General features: G+C 41.4%; 1 protein-coding gene and 1 long non-coding RNA gene across 7 annotated transcripts in view; one reads left to right on the forward strand and one right to left on the reverse strand.

The window, feature by feature from the left end:
- The window catches only part of TBL1X (transducin beta like 1 X-linked), a 290,873-nt gene that overhangs the window by 177,326 nt on the left and 99,708 nt on the right, over positions 1–13,839 (reverse strand). The gene's annotated exons all lie outside the window — the stretch shown is intronic.
- LOC142823808 (uncharacterized) overlaps positions 1–13,839 on the forward strand; it is a 188,377-nt gene that overhangs the window by 4,507 nt on the left and 170,031 nt on the right. For 2 of the 3 annotated variants that reach the window (XR_012898911.1, XR_012898909.1), the window contains exon 2: positions 988–1,092. This is a non-coding gene — a long non-coding RNA (uncharacterized LOC142823808). Of the gene's footprint in view, positions 1–987; positions 1,093–2,856; positions 3,118–13,839 lie in introns of those variants that run through there. The other variant, XR_012898910.1, reaches the window with a different exon arrangement.

Genomic DNA, 13,839 nt, shown 5'->3' on the forward strand with positions numbered 1-13,839 from the left:
ATTAATGTATCTAGTTCTTTTTTGAACCCTGCTAAAGTCTTGGTCTTCACAGCATCCTCTGGCAAGGAGTTCCACAGGTTGATTATGTGTTGTGTGAAGAAATGCTTCTTCTTGTTTGTTTTAAACCTGCTACCTATTAATTTGGTGACCCCTGATTCTTTTATTAAAAAAGTACCAAACTTTGGTTCTACTATGGCTCAAACCCTAGTTTGACATTCTGCATGTAAAGTAAACATAGTAACCACTAAACTATAGAACCACTGTATATTTGAGGTAGGAGCAAATGGTGAAGAAGGACGCGGAGAGTAAAAGGGGGAACCAGCCATGTGATCACCACCACTCCGTGACTCCTCCCTGTGCCAATGAGGGAGGCTGGAGTCAACACCCCGTTTACACCAGACCTCGCCCTTGCCTCGCCTCTTCCCACCCATGCTCTGCACCCGACCTCCTCCCCCGAGCAACACATCCCAGGAGGAAAAGCAGGGAGCTTGGTGCCAGCCAGAGGAAGTGGCATGATGCAATCTGAGCCCTCTTCCCTCCTCTACTAGCTGCGTTGTGCTATTTCTCACTGATGATTGTGGGGGAGGAGGGAAGCGGTTCCTCCACTGTTCCCAAAAGAAGGGCCAGACACAAAAGCAAAAAAAAAAAAAAAAACCCCACAAACAAACAAAAAACAAAAGGAACCCACCCTTACTGATGTGGCCAGTGACTGAGAAGGAGAAAGACAATCCCTATATTCGCCTCACACACCAGAGCCTTAAGAGGCCCAAGCTAGTAGGATCTTACGTGTTCCAGCCCCCGCGGGAGCCCTGAGGGCAGGATCCAGGCAAGCCGGGAGCCGCATCTAGCCCCCGGCCTTAGGTTCCCCACTCCTGATTTAGACAGATTCTGATACATCAAGGACCAGTCCAAGATGGCAAGGGCATAACAATGACTTCTTAAATCCACCGTAGGCCACCTTACTTAATTGTAAATTCTGTACTGCAGCTCTGGAAGGTGCAGCTCAGCATCTCAACCAGCAAGGATCCCTAAAGAACCGATATTCTCCATTGCACCAATTTCAAAGCTGTTGTAACCACACACTCTGCCATGGTAAGTGTAACAAAGAAATTCCCAAGGCAGAGGGGAGAATAAAAAGGAAGAATAAGAAAGTCGCATGAAGGGGAGGTGGGGGAGGGAGATCAAAACAAAATAGAACAGTTATGGAATTCTGAGCACTGTATCTTATTTAGTTACTCAGTAAAAGCAACCATTTGTTTCCGTAAGGCAAAGGTACTTGCTCCTAGATATTTCACTATTTTATCTCTCCCTATAAAAAAATAATTTCCTGCAGGATGATAGAGCGACATCATAACGTCATTCTGCATCACCCCGCCCCCTCCCCGAGTCAAAAGGGGAAGTGGCGGACATGGCTCAGGGTTCTCCCAGCCCTTCATCGGGGGGCACCCTAGGCTACCCACTGGCCACTGGCTCCCCTGCAGGAGGGCCAGGGGGGCAGTGGTGGTAGCCACCTCTGGCCCTGCTTCTACTTCCTGGTCTGGGTCCTGGATGCTAATCACCACCGTCGCCACTTTGGGCCAGGTGCTCGAGCTTCCACATGGGGTTCCAGCCTCGTGCTCCACCCCCTTTTCCCTGCCTAAGATTACAGAGCTAGCTGCCTGGGGGTGGGGGGGGGGGGGGAGAAAGCCCCGAGGCTTGTCGGGCAGGGGGGAAAGGCAGAGTAAGTGACTCAAGGTAGCAAATGGCAGCAGCTTCCCCACTGGAGCAGCAGGGAAAACCTCTGATGCTTGGAAGCAGCACTCATGGCACAAAAAGAAGTAAGTGCCCCCCCCCCCCAACTCCTCATGCCCAGCCCCTGCATCACCAACACCTCACACACCTCCTCCTCCGCTGCACCCCCAGCCAGCTCTTGCCCCCTACTCCTGGCCAGACACCCTGCTCCTATCCCCTCCCCTGGCCAGACATCCTGCCCCCAGCCTGCTCCTGCCCCCTCCTCCTGGCCAGACACCCTGCTCCTGCTCTTAGCCCCCACCACATAATTTGCCCCCAGCCCATACCTGCCCCCTCCCTCCATCCACACACTCTGCCCAGTCAGGGCCCATCTCCCATTTGGCCATAGCATCCTGTCCCTGGGGCAGGGCCTTGCAGTCCAGCCCCCATCTGGCTGCAGGAAGGGCTGGTGGCAGTTAGCAGGGGAGACCACGATCCAACTGAGGTGGACAGATGAGGGATTGGTGAGCACAGTGAGCGGGGTGGGAGTAGGGTGCAACACCCTAGTAACACTATAAGAGCATGCATGCTTTACTAGAACATTTCAGGTTTACAGTTCAGTTTTTGATGTTTAAGAAAGAGGGCTACCTGCAGTTGTTCTAATCTTTACCCTGCCAAAGGTAAGGGAATACTGAAGTATTACATGGACTAGAGAAAATAAGATTACAGCAACATTTCATTGGGAGGGGAGGAAGACACATTTTGTTGTTACTACTCTGTACTGCACCAGAGTCCATTATAGCAATATTAAATGTGTACAAACTAATTTTAAGACTGCACATTCTGTTTGTTAAATTATGGGATTTAATTGGACTACTGGCAGTGCCCTGTTCATTGCAGCTAAATTAGCAAACCATAGTTCATGTTTCACTGCCAGTTCCCCTTTAGCCTTTTGTTGTGGTTGTTACAGTTTCTGACGTATAATTGATGTAAGCAACTTACACTAGGTGTTATTCAGGCAAAGTTATGTATTTACTTGAAATACAAAAGTAAATATGGTATTATCTTCTTCGGCATGTGAGAGCAAGATCCTGTAAATGTATTATCTGCTTTGACCCTTTCACCAAAAACTAATCCCTTTTGCAGGATCAGGGTCATAGAGAGAAACTTCACTCATCTGAAGAAGGGGGCTGTGCCTACCAAAGCTCATGATACCATCTACATGTTTTGTTAGTCTTTAAAGTGCTACCAGACCATTTGTTGTTTTTTAAATTTATCCTGTACAGACTAACTCGGCTACCCGCTGAAACTTCCACATCAGAATAGTTCATCATAGCCCTGGGCTTACTAAATATGAGGCAGCATTCCTTAAAGCATGGGTTCCCAAACTGGGGGGTGTGCAGAAATTCCGGGGGGGGGGGGGGAGGGGGGCGGGGTGCACAAGGCGACCCAGTCCTCCTCCCCCCCCCAAGTTTTGCTGCTATTTTTGTTTGCTCAACAAGTTTTGGTGGGGGGTGGGAGGGCGTGAGAGTTTCTCAAAAATCAAAAAGGAGGCATGATGCCGAAAAGTTTGGGAACCACTGCCTTAAAGAATACTCAGAAGAGACAGGAAACAAAGAAAGGAAGGGAAAAAAAGACCCCAGTCCTTACTCCCATACATGCAATCTATACTAAACACACAAACAAATCAGAGTTATGTTGCAAACAGAAAGTGCTTTCAGTCTTGCCAGGAAGGATGATAGCAGTGCATAAATGCTGCTGGGAATATTCATGTGCAACAACAAAGCACCACCTCTTCCTTGTCTCATTATGGCCCAATTTGCGTTTGCATCCATTGATTGTGGGAGTGGTACTGTGCCCACATTTTACTAGCGCTAATGGTCCTCTAATATTTTGCATCCAGATGCGGATTTTTCCCATCTGTGTGTGGAATAAATTTTGTTATGTGCACTGGCTGTGGGCACTCTGCTAATCAGCACACAGCTTACAAGGAACACTGACCAGCATCCTGAATTTTCAAGACGTGGAGAGCAGTTCTACTAACTGTTCAAACAAACAGACCAAAGTAGACTGAATAACATCGAAAAGAAGTCTGCCTGGTCATGCCCTAACCGAGCTAAAAATGGAGCAGACCAGCCAAGGTATTCCTGAAGATGTTAGTGTTTTGTATGAATAGAAAGGCAAAGGTCCTCTTTTTCAAAAGACAGTATGGGATAAGTGTGGAACTTGAGCCTTGTGGGAACTTGACCACAGCAGGGGGTGGTCTTGGCCGAAGCTTCACCAAAAGCCATCAAAACAAAATTACACACAAAACCCGAAACTCACCATGTTTTTGGAGTGGTTCAGATTTTTTGATGAAAATTCAACACAGCTCTAGTCAGGACCAGGTCAACTGCCTGCTGATGATCTCGGCTTGGCGGGCTGCCATGCAGCCCCAGTCCAGCTCCTCTGCCAAGTTACCCTCTTCCCCGTTGGGCTGCCATGGCCTGGTCCCCTTGCTGTACTGTTGCAGTCCAAGCCTGGCTCCGGCTCCCCTGCTGGGCTGCCATGTGGCTTTGGCTCTGACTCCCCAGTTCCCCTGCCAGGCTGCTGCTAATCCCACTGGGCTCCTGACTCACAGCCATTGGAACTTTATGGCCCAAGAACATTTGTGGTCTTGACAGACCACAGATGTTGCTGGACCAGAGAGTCCATCCAGTTTATGGAGGTGCAACCTGTAGCTGGAGTGTGAGGTCTTTTAAGTAGATTTGAGGAATCAGGAAATAAGCTTGAGAAGAGACCCTTGCTGGTAGTTTGTTGTAGTGCGTCTTTCCTCCAAAAATATTATGGGAGCCAAAACATTTTTTATTCAGCACAATAATCTGAACTGAGATAAACCTACATTGCACTATCAACCACAGTGCAGCGAAGGAGCCAGTGCAAATATGTGCTTTCACTAACAATTTTGTGATATCCATGTCACAGCAGATCAGCCATTTGAGGATGTGTAACATACAGAAAAGACAAGTGCCCCCCTCAGTAGCATTGATTTCAGTGCAAACCTTTCCCCTCCCACACACCGTAGAAAGAGAATGCACTGTTAGACTTAATACCGACACCCCTTCTTGTACTGATAATACAGGTTAATGTTCTAAAATATTTAATTCTAGACTGTTTGCAATTCACTGTTAAGGGCTATAACAAAAGCAGAATAGGGTAGAAAAGATCAAGTAATGCAAGGGTGAAATTCTTAAAGTGCTTCGCTGAGATTTCATTATGACAGTTTAGCTAGGGTAAAATGCAATGAGGATTCACAAGAAAAAAGCCTCACCATCAATTCTACGATTCAGATACCACAGAATCTACCCCCAGTACAGAACTATGCTTTGGAGTCTGAGGTTTCATTTAAAAATTATGTTATCTTATGTTGTTTGGGAAGTTTATCTTCAATTCACTTTTGGAAGTGTTAATATATGCAGTACTATCTTCCAGATTCTGTGAGGTACAAAAAAAAAATAGCTGTAAGTGAATGGTAAATTGTCCTATGAACCCCATGGGATATTAATGTTGCCATTGATATTATCAAGATTTTGACTCAAATATTTTTAGTTAACTAACACTTATCTAATTTGCATATATAAACGTGTTTGTAGGAAAAAAACAAACATTCCCCGGTAATATTCCCATGCAGTCTATTTCTTATGGTACATAAACAGATATCACTTGTTGGCCAAGTTTATTAGCAATGGAAACTAGAGTTAAATCAGCTTAGTTTTCATCTTGCAGTTACAGGGAATAAATAATTGAAGATTATTATAGAAGATGGAAAGATAATTTATAACTTTTCTTAGGTTGTCATACTAACACAAACAAAAGTATTCAGAGAGCTGTTTAGAAAACAATTACAAAATTGTGCTCTGGTGATCTGTTAGATATTGATCCAGGTAGTTGTTTTAAGATCTGGAGGAAGAACAAGGGGAAATTTCCACATGCAACCTTTCCCAAATGTTAGATACAGTTGGGATTGCTAGGAATGGTGTTCCTATCTTCTGTTTGTCAGAGGCTGGAAATGGATGACAGGAGAGAGATCATTTGATGATTACCAGTTCTGTTCACTCCCTCTGGAGCATCTGGCAGTGGCCGCTGTTGGCAGACAGGATACTGGACTCGATGGACCTTTGGTCTGACCCAGTATGGCCATTCTTATGTTCTTATACAAGAAAATAAATGCTTGTGAAAATATTCCCTACAGTGGTATTGCAAAAAGATACTGATTCTGATCGATTTTAATGCCAGAAGGAACCACTATGATCATTTCATCTGGCCTGACATCTTAACATTGCCTCTATAAGTAATATAGAATCATCTCATGATCATAAAATGTATTTCTTAAATACTTGAGTCCATATTGCTTTGTATTTTGTACAGTGATTTACTCATGCCATGCAAAACTAGCACAAGAACGAGTATAAAAAGCCAATTCAGAAGTGTTTTAACACCACTTTATACTGGATTTGCACAGATGTGACTGTGCAATTCACCAGAGATTCAGGCCCCACATACATAAGCAAAGAAAATGGAAAATCGGATGTAGTGAAAAATAGAAATAGTGATCATACTCTCGTTAGTGTGTAATTAAGTCTAAACTGTGAGATCAATGAAGGGAAAGATAAGGAAGTTATTTTTTAAGCACAGTATGTTGAGGGGAATATAGCAAATCTGGTGAAAATCTAATGGCATGAAGTAACAGATGGCAGACACCCCCGGGACCTGAAATATGTTTGAAGATTATTGGCAGAATAGCATGATTAAGAGTATATGCTATCTAGCAATATACTAGGAGTCAAATTATAATGTATAGAGTTAGGTCTTAAAAATACTATATTCCCATTTAGACAAAACACAAGCAAACAAAAGGGAGGCTCAGGCAAATGTGAGAAATGTAAAAGGAAAGCAACACACATGACTAAGTTTTAGGCAGTAAGGAAGAGGAAAATTTAAGAGAACAGAGCATGTTTTGGATAAAGAAAAGACTAAGGAGAAACACGACTGTCTACAAATATGCCACAGGGGCCAATTAGATACATTAGTCAGCAAAGATGGAACAAGAAATAATGGGCTAAGCACAGAGAAGAAAATTTAGGTTATAATATTAGGAAATACATTGTAAGAACAGTTAGACAACAGAACAAGCTACCAAGGGACATGCTAGGAACACCATCACATGGGGTACCTAAAGCCTGCCAAGAATGATTTAGGGATAGTTAACTCTATCCTGCCATGAAGAAAGGGAACTGATTAGATGACCCATGGTATATATTTTCTAATCTAAATGATACTATGCTGGGTACATTTCAACAGAAACTCTTCTGAAAACTATACAGTTATTACTACACTAATTTAAGGCCCACCATGTTAAGGTGGCCCTTAACATTCAAGTGGTATATTTGCCATGCCCAGGTGGATATACTAGGCTTGCTATACCAGTCTTTTCTGAGCAGTAGGGTGGTCCTGTGTCTCCTATTTTCCAACAATTGACAAATTGATTAGATTCACACATCCAATCCATGAGTACAAATACTTAAGCCTCAGTAAAATAAAGTAAAAATAAAATCCAGAAATTTTATGCAGATTTTCCCTGTTCCAAAGATGGCAGGAACTGGTAATGCACAGTCACCTGGAGTAGATGCAAGCACAAGATGTGGAATGAACATTAGCTGTTTATTTGTTGAGACTTTAAAAAAATATCTTCTCTTGTACACATATTTATTAAGAATACACTGTACAGCTAGATCAATATTTAAATTAAAGTCTTCCCCTTAAAGCTCTCCACCACTCCTCCTGTTCCACTTTGCCCTCCAACCTAGGAACAATGAACAAGAAAACTTGGCAGTGTGACCTGAGGGTCAGAAAAATCTGGCAATAATACACTGACAAGGTAAATTATTTCTAGAGAAAGGGCCCTCTTATTGCCAAAGCCCTGTCCTCACTCCCCATAAATTTAAACTCAGCTGATATCTGTTACTACTGTGTCACACAAAACAGTCTTTGAAGTAACCAGGTATCAAACCGCTTAAGGCAGTAAGTTAAAAACAACACCTAGGATTCCACCAGAAATTAAATGGAAGCCACTAAGGAGCATAGATGTCTCATGCTTCCCATAAGAAACACCACTTAAAAGAGAAGCTGTATTTAGCACCAGCTAGAGCTTCTCTGGGTGATTTTAAGGTGAAGCCTCATGGACAAGTGACTGTCACATCCAGACAGGATTACTTCAAAAGCAGAGATAATAACTATAGTTAGGAAACAATGGATGCTGGGCAATCATAAAACATGTTGGAAACTGAATAAGAGAATGCCAATATCATGCTGACATCAAAGGACTTTGGAAAAGGCACTGCCCTTTGCCTGACTAAGAAAGCAAGCAAGCAAGAACCCTGACACTATATCAGGAAAACGGAAAAGATTTCTTGGACTTAGGCCCAAGAAATGAAATAGAACTGATGATAAAGCTACCTTTTATCAGGAGGTCTGGACTGGCTGTACACACTTTCTGTATTTGAAAACTTGTGCTGTGTGTTTGTCCTTGGAGTGCCACTAAATTCCCACTGTTCATGAACAAAACATCTTGGTTTAAGGACTCTTACGCCAAACCCGAAAATCTCTCAGAGAGGGCAGAAGCTTCCTCAATTAAGGAAGCTAGCTATGGTGATACAGAGACCACCCCCCTATTTACTTAAAGGGTGGAGCAAACATTGTTATACTTCTAGGCATAGTACAATTTCCAGAATACAATTTCCTGCAGCTATTACACTGATGATTGAAATCTAATTTTAACAAGCAAGCAAACCTTCTGATGTCAGCAACCATTGCTCCAACATATTTTCATGTCTTTCCACATCTGTATTTTTATATTGTGTTGTACTCTTGGGGAAGCTCGTGAAGTCAAAACTCGTGAAGTCATTCTGCCGCTCTACTCTGCACTAGTTAGGCCTCAGCTGGAGTACTGTGTCCAGTTCTGGGCGCCACATTTCAAGAAAGATGTGGAGAAATTGGAAAGGGTACAGAGAAGAGCGACAAGAATGATTAAAGGTCTAGAGAACATGACCTATGAAGCCAGGCTTCATGAACTGGGCTTGTTTAGTTTGGAAAAAAGAAGATTAAGGGGGGACATGATAGCGGTTTTCAAATATCTAAAAGGGTGTCACAAGGAGGAAGGAGAAAATTTGTTCCTCTTGGTTTCTGAGGACAGGACAAGGAGTAATGGGCTTAAAGTGCAGCAGGGGAGGTTTAGATTGGACATTAGGAAAAAATTCCTAACTGTCAGGGTGGTCAAATATTGGAATAAATTGCCAAGGGAGGTGGTGGAATCTCCCTCTCTGGAGATATTTAAGAACAGGTTAGATAGACATCTGTCAGGGATGGTGTAGGTGGAGCTTGGTCCTGCCTTGAGGGCGGGGGGCTGGACTCGATGACCTCTTGAGGTCCCTTCCAGTCCTATTATTCTATGATTCTATGATTCTAAGTGCACAGGAAGTGGAAAAAGAGAGAGTTCTCATTGTGGAGAGAAATTAGCAATGTTAGCCCTAAACGATAAAAGAATTAATGCTTTAAAACACAAAAGCGGTAAGTTGCTACGACAATGGATCAGGTTCTAGAAATTTTTCCCCTATCCAAGGAATTCATAGTTTTTAATTAAATCATACAATGCCAACGCATTTTTTAAAATTGTTTAGTCAAATGTAGTTACATAAGAATGGCCATATTGGGTCAAACCAAAGGTTCATCCAGCCAAGTACCCTGTCTGCCGACAGTGGCCAACACCAGGTGTCCCAGAGGGAGTGAACTGAACAGGTATTGATCAAGCGATCTCTCTCCTGCCATCCATCTCCACCCTCTGACAAACAGAAGCTAGGGATACCATTCCTTACCCATACTGGCTAATAGCCATTAATGGACTTAACCTCCATGAATTTATCTAGTTCTCTTTTAAACCTTGTTATAGTCCTAGCCTTCACATCTTCCTCAGGCAAGGAGTTGCACAGACTGACTATGCGCTGTGTGAAGAAGAACTTCCTTTTATTTGTTTTAAACCTGCTGCCCATTAGTTTCATTTGGTGGCCCCTAGTTCTTATATTATGAGAACAAGTAAATAACTTTTCCTTATTCACTTTCTCCACACCACTCATGATTTTATATATCTCTATCATATCCCCCCTTAGTCTCGTCTTTTCCAAGCTGAAAAGTCCTAGTCTCTTTAATCTCTCCTCATATGGGACCTGTTCCATATCCTTTTAGTTGCTCTTCTCTGAACCTTTTCTAATGCCAGTATATCTTTTTTGAGATGAGGAGACCACATATGTATGCAATATTCAAGATGTGGGCATACCATGGATTTATATAAAGGCAATAAGATATTCACTGTCTTATTCTCTATCCCTTTTTTAATGATTCCTAACAACCTGTTTGCTTTTTTTACTGCTGCTGCACGCTGCGTGGACATCTTCAGAGAACTATCCACAATGACTCCAAGATCTCTTTCCTGATTAGTTGTAGCTAAATTATCCCCATCATATTATATGCAGAGCTCAACAAACTATAGAATCTACTCGCCCGGGGCGAGTAGATTTTAGCCGCGTGCCCCGTTTAACAGCGGTGCGCGCATGTGCATTCCGGCTCTTTACATTTATCCACATTAAATTTTCTTTGCCATTTTGTTGCCCAATCACTTAGTTTTGTGAGATCTTTTTGAAATTCTTCATAATCTACTTTGGTCTTAGCTACCTTGAGCAGTTTAGTATCGTCTGCAAACTTTGCCACCTCACTGTTTACCCTTTTCTCCAGATCATTTATGAATAAGTTGAATAGAATTGGTCCTAGGACTGACCTTTGGGGAACACCATTAGTTATCCCTCTCCATTCTGAAAAGTTACCATTTATTCTTACCCTTTGTTTTCTGTCTTTTAACCAGTTCTCAGTCCAAGGAAGGATCTTCCCTCTTATTCCATGACATCTTAATTTACGTAAGAGCCTTTGGTGAGGGACCTTGTCAAAGGCTTTCTGGAAATCTAAGTACGCTATATCTACTGGATCCCCTTGTCCACATGTTTCTTGACCCCTTCAAAGAATTCTAATAGACTAGTAAGACATGATTTCCCTTTACAGAATCCATGTTGACTTTTGCTCAACAAATTATGTTCTTCTATGTGTCTGACAATTCTAGTCGAAACCATACTAAAGAATAATTTGCCTGGTACTCACATTAGACTTACTGGTCTGTAATTGCCGGAATTGCCTCTAGAGCCCTTTTTAAATATTGGCATTACATTAGCTATCTTCCAGTCATTGGGTACAGCAGTTGATTTAAAGGATAGGTTACAAACCACAGTTAATAGTTCCGCAATTTAACATTTGAGTTCTTTCAGAACTCTTAGTGAATGCCATCTAGTCCTGGTGACTTAATGGGAGGTTCGAATCCAGCTTTCAAACAAACAAAATTCCTTAGCATGTGCACATCTTCTCTGTCCTGTGAAGTTTGTGCACATTAGAGCAAACATAATGGACTGTGACTACTAAGCAGCTAAGAATCTGCATGGCCAAACATGGCCCATTCATGAGATGGATTTGTCAGGCATGTTTCTGAGTCTAGGCATGAATTAGATCAGTATAATCTTTTGGGTTTTTTTCTTTTGACCATAGAAGAGACTAGCTTGTATCTTTATGCAAAGTTCAACCTGTTCATGAGGAACTAACAGGCACAAAATGGTCACTAATCATCATTTTTGAAGACTACTCTATACAAATATTATACACATGGCATGGGATTCTGTCAATACCCAGGAATAACAAGATGATATAGGTGGACAATCCTTTCTGACAACATATATAGGATTAGCAAAATCCGCTCTCGGTTGCAACATAAATCAAGTCATTCCTGTGGCACTTCTTATTTATTCTGTAGCATATTGTGCTTGGTCCTGCCATGAGGGCAGGGGACTGGACTTGATGATCTCTTGAGGCACCTTCCAGTTCTAGTATTCTATGAGCCTATGATATTTTTATAAAGATTAAGCAAAACAGAGATCCCATTAAAACAAATGACATCCCAGTGGTATTGATGTGGTGAAGGTATTTCCTATATTCAAAATGCATATTTTAGTGAGGTATTTATACCATGTCATGCCAACTGTGTACTTTTCAATGGCACCCACTGTATATTTAATGGTAAAACAGGTGTGGAAATTACTACCTATTCAACATTGTCTGGGAAATAACTCAACTTAAAATCACAAAAATATTGGTAAAAACTAAGCAACATCCACATTTCTGAATGGCCACTGTGAAAACATGAGAAATAAAGTGTAGTTTGTCCTCTCAGACATCATAGAACATGTGAAGGGTATTTCATCTGATCTCTTTTAAACTTTCAGAGGTTCATATTCAACAAACTCTCTAACTAAAAAATCCTCAGGTTTTTTCACTCTTTCCTCTCCTCGAGGGCCAAGGAATTTTTTTCTTCTCATAAAAGCAATGCCATTAATTAAACTTTATGTTAAAAGTGCCTGCAACATTATCAAACAACTTCCACAATAAATAAAGACTGAGAAAACATTTTTGTAATTTTGGAAACAATAAAATATAGTTTGTTTGGTTTGTATTTCCAAATTCTCTATATAAATTAATAGCATCAAGCATTAAAGTAGTTATTCATGTAGATATATACTAAGGGGGAACTCTCACCTACATGACATAAAAATGACATATCTGCCATTGGATGCTTCAAGAGCAGCACTTGATAAACTCCAGGTTCCAAGAGTAAGTCATCTAGTGTTCCCTGCCTGGTTCTTACAACTTTGTAATTCTCAAATATCCGTTACCAAAATAAGCCACAACTCCAGCTCAAGAATATATACGTATGCACATCTGCCCTGAATTAGAGAACATCACATATGTTAAGGCCAGAAGGAACCATTGTAACCTAGCCACCTGCATAACACAGGCCACAGAATTCAACCCACTGATTCCCGCATGAAGCCTATAATGTCTGGTTGAACAAAGTATAACTTTTAATAAAGCATCAAAACTTGATCTAATGGCTTAAAATGATGGAGAAACAATCACATCCCTATAAATATTGTACTAATACTTAATTAACTTCCGTGGAAAAAATTTGCCCTTCATTTCCAGACATGAGATCTTGTTATATCTTTACCATCAAAATTAAATAACTCTCTATTGTGAGAAATACTAAAATGGGTACCCACAGATTGAGAGGTGAGTTGATCACATTTTCGTTTCTTTTATAAGGTAAGTAGATGGAGCTTCATTGGTCATTCACTCTAAGACAGATTCTCTAGGACTGGTTCTCAATCCTTCTTGAACTATCTTCTGAATACTTTCAATTTTTTCAAAAATAAACATCCTTAAAATTTGGGAGCCAGTCCTGGATGTAGTATTCTAGCAGGCGTATCACTACTGCTGTATAGACAGAAAATACTACCTCACTACTCCTCACTCAATAGTCCCTGTGCACAGAACCAAAGATTTGCATTAGTTCTTTTGAACTGGGAGCTCATGTTCAGGTAGTTAGTTATCCACAATGACCTTGATTGTATGTTTATTATGCACAAATGACATAAGGACAAAAATAGTAGTGAAGGTTGGAAAGAAGGATGCTTTCAGGGCTCTTAACTATAATAGGCTTGAAAAGATCAGGACAGAGGGAATGTCATTCTGCTATTCTTTGCTATTATCTTTATAATTCACCATAACTGATGTGAAGTAATTCAAACTGGAAATTGCTCCTTCAGTGTGTCTTTTGAATTTTCCACCTCCTCTGCCCTCCAGCTTTCTGTGTGGGTTCCCCAGGGTTCTGCCATGGGTCCCTTTCTCTTCTCTCTCTTTATTTTATTTCTGGGTAATGTTGTCTGCAAAAACAAATTTAGCTACTCTTTCTATGCTAATAACTCAGGTTATGTCTAAACTACCATGTTATTTCAAAATAAGTTATTATTAACTCCCAAAATAACTATTTCGAAATAAGCTTATTCTTCGTCACATGCAGGAGTTATTATTTCGAAATAACAAGCTTGGTAGTGTGGACACTCGCCTTGTTATTTCCAAATACGGGGAGTTATTTTGAAATAACTC

This window comes from Pelodiscus sinensis, chromosome 1 (genome assembly GCF_049634645.1).
Source record: "Pelodiscus sinensis isolate JC-2024 chromosome 1, ASM4963464v1, whole genome shotgun sequence".
Taxonomy (NCBI): domain Eukaryota; kingdom Metazoa; phylum Chordata; order Testudines; family Trionychidae; genus Pelodiscus; species Pelodiscus sinensis.